General features: G+C 41.7%; 1 long non-coding RNA gene across 1 annotated transcript; it reads right to left on the minus strand.

Moving 5' to 3' along the window:
- Positions 1-2,272: 2,272 nt before the first annotated feature.
- On the minus strand, positions 2,273-3,677 carry LOC120324781. Its single transcript, XR_005566353.1, has 2 exons — positions 3,628-3,677; positions 2,273-2,463 (listed from the first exon to the last, which is right to left on the minus strand). It is a non-coding gene; the product is annotated as an uncharacterized LOC120324781 (long non-coding RNA).

The following is a 3,677-nucleotide window of genomic DNA, read 5'->3' on the forward strand; positions in this document are numbered from 1 at the left end:
ACCTCGTCATGGTCTGCAGCTTCCTCGAGATGGGAAGAGGAGAGGCAGACAGTGATGTCTTCTCTGTGGTGACCAGTGACAGGACCGGAGGGAATGGCCTGAAGTTGTGTCAGGGGAGGTTTAGGTTGGATATTAGAAAAAAGCTCTTCACTCAGAGGGTGGTTGGGCACTGGAACAGGCTCCCCAGGGAGGTGGTCACAGCACCAAGCCTGACAAAGTTCAAGAAGTGTTCAAACAATGCTTTTGGGCATATTATGTCACTCTTGGGGGTGTCCTATGCACGTGTCAGGAGCTGGACTTCAGTGATCCTTGTGGATACCTTCCAATTCAGTATATTCCATGATCCTATGAACTATTACATCCATGTTTATTGACTCTGGGCTGCAGTACCAATCACCTTATTATATAGGGAGGGTGAAGGAGAAAACACAAACACCTCTACACACCCCCACAAACCTGCTTAAAATTCTGAACATACTTAACCTAGTTACACAGCAAAAGAAAACACATTAGAGAGAACTGAGTTGCAGTAGCAAAATGACCTGCTCATTTACGCAATGGCAGTGCCCAGATGCAGCACCCTTACCCAGGGAAGAGGAGCTGGAGCGATCCTGCTCTCCCTCTTCTGCTTAAGCCTCTGATCCTGCAGGGGCTGTGATTGTCTTTTATACCTTATTGTTATTACCACTGTGCTTTCACGCTTTATGGGGTGTTTTACATGTAATTAGTACATGATCCATGTTGTCTCTGCTGTGCCTGAGTAAGGTTCTGCCCAGCTCTTGGGGTTGAATTGCTTTAGCAAGCAATACTATGGAGTTGTGATTTTTGCTGTTCCCCAAGAACAAATGGTATTACCCTATACTTGTACCATCAGTTCCTCTGCTATCAATCTAGTTTTGGGATGTTGGTACAGATGGCATGAAGGGATGAAAGTTAATAAAAAGTTATTGTTTTACAGTAACAGACCTGTTTGTGTTCATTGTTTTTGTTGTCCTTGAGATGCAAAAAATTCCAGATTTACAGAGATTATTTTCATCCATAAAAAAGATGCAAGAATGAACTAAGAAATACAACTGTCAGAAAAAAAATAGGATTAATATTATATACTAGACATTTTCATAATAGGCAATTTGTTATACATTTGTGTACTTGAGGGACAACTTACTAGAAGTGGTGTAGTGCTAGAAATAGGCTTAGCAGCCAAATCAAAATCAGCATGTGACTGAATAAATTTGGAGTGGAAGAGATTTACTGTTCAGACATCAAAATACCAGGTGTGAATGAGTCATGAACTCCTCAAATCTCAGGACTGAATCACGACTCACTAAATACCATGTGCCTTCTTCACACAAACAAAACACTAAGAATCCTTCAGCTTATGAGCCAAAGCAGAACAATTTGTAAACTTCTTTAATGAAGGCTTGGTTTCCATAGAGAGATAAAATAAGTTGAGATAGCTTTGTTGACATTTATTACCAAGTAAAAATTGGTTTTAATGTGAAATAATATGTTTCATCAGAGTAATTGGTTTAGCTGGAAAAAATTAGGCAAACCTTTGAGTGTTAAAGTCCTTCTTCAGGTTTAAGATAGGCCTAGTACATTTTAAAGCCAAACAGAAATTGAAAACATTTGTTTAGGTAGGCAGGTATTGGTAAGGTCACCTCTGAGAGAAAATTTGTTTGATTATTGTGGAGCAGGTTGTATATTCTCAGAGGAAAAGGGCAGGGGGCAGGGAAGGAAAGATAAAGAAATCCATAGATAAGGTAGTTATGGATGGAAGAGAGAGACATAATTTCTGTAACAATTTAGTAGAGGACAGAAAAATAACAGCATGGCCTAAAAGCAACACCACTCTGAGTTTACCTTATGTGTATCCAGCAGTATTACGAACCTTAGCTCCCAAGACCCTGAGAAAATATGATTTGTCTGTTTCCTCTTAAGATAAAGTCTTAGAAATAGAGTGATTTAACTTTTTTAGAAATATTAATCTTTGTTATGTAGCTCTTACAGATGTTTTGGAGTGCTCATCCAAATTCAAAAGGGACCATGATATTGTATACTTTATTTGATAACTGAATATGACTGACACAGTGCTTTGTCTCCAGAAATTACTGGTGGACACCCATTTTCCAGTGATTGCATAGGCTATCACCGGTAGACACCGAGAGAAGTACAGAAACACTGTGTCATGGAAAGAGAAGTCCTATTCAAACTCTTACTACCAGACTTGAAAATTCGAAATTTGAAATAGAGAACGTTGAGCATCACAGTGTTGCCTCTGGCAGTCTGCAAGGTTTATAAAGTAGCTGAATCTTCACCACTGCAGCTGTGGGGAGTTGAGAGAGCTTCAGTGTCTGGAGCAAAGAAGAGAAATTCAGATTCTTGCTCACACACGAATCAAGCTTCAGAAGTATTCATCCATGATTCATTCAGATGAAGACAGTGTTGCACTCAAAGTATTGCCTATTGACAAAGAGGAAGCACATCTCATATTTATATAAAGCCAGGAATTTATTTCTAGTGTAATCAGAATTGTAGAAGTTTAATTATTATTGTCATAGTGTAATAAAATGGTTTGGGTTAGAAGAGACCTTAAAGATCACTTAGTTCCAACCCCCCTGCCATGGGCAGGGACACCTTCCACTAGACCAGGTTGCTTAAAGCCCAATCCAGCCTGGCCTTGAACGCTTCCAGGGATGGGGCATCCACAGCTTCTCTGGGCAACATGTGCCAGTGCCTCACCACCCTCTGAGTAAAGAACTCTTTTAGTTTAAAACCATTCCTCCTTGTCCTACCACTAGTTGCCCTTGTAAAACACTGCTCTTCCTCTTTTTTATAAGCCCACTTTCAGTACTAGAGCTTTCTTTTCTCCAGACTGAACCACCCCAACTCTCAGTTTGTCTTCATAGGAAAGGTGCTCCAGACCTCTGATCATCTTTGTGGCTTCCTCTGGACTCATTCTAACAGATACACATCTTCCTTGTGCTGAGGACCCTAGAGCTGAGAACTGTATTCAAGGTGGGGTCTCAGGAGGGCTGAGTAGGGAAGCAGAATCATCTTCCTTAACCTGCTGGCCACGCTTCTTGGGATACAGGTCAGGATGCTGTTGGTTTTCTGGACTGCAAGTACACACTGCTGGATCATACCAAGCTTTCTATCTATGAGAAACTCTAAGTTCTTCTCCACAGGGCTACTCTCTGCGAGTTCTTCTCCCAGTCTTTACTCATGACTGATTGCCCCAACCCAGGTGCAGCACCTTGCACTTGGATTATTGAACTTCATCAAGTGCTTATGGGTCCACTTTTCAACTTTGTCTGGGTTCCCTTGGTTCCCTTCCTTCTTTTGTGTCAGCTGCACCACTCAGCTTCAAGTCATCTCAAATTTGTTGCGAGTGCAGTTGAAATGACTGTCTGTATAATTGCTAAAGATATTACAGAACACCGGTCCTGAGACAGAGCCCTGAGGGACACCACTCATCACTGGCCTCCACGCGGACATGAAGGCTGTGTCCATCCAACCAATTCCTTATGCACCCAATAGTCCGCCCATCAAATCCATCTCTTCAATTTGGAGATAAGGATGTGCGTGGGACCATGTCAAAGACTTTACAGAAGTCTACACACTTACTCATCTTCCCCCTTTTGACTGTGGCAGCGACTCCTTCATAGCCCAGATCT

Source organism: Pipra filicauda, unplaced genomic scaffold (genome assembly GCF_003945595.2).
Source record: "Pipra filicauda isolate LSUMZ 115617 unplaced genomic scaffold, ASM394559v2 scaffold101_size5749837_pilon, whole genome shotgun sequence".
Classification (NCBI taxonomy): Eukaryota; Metazoa; Chordata; class Aves; order Passeriformes; family Pipridae; genus Pipra; species Pipra filicauda.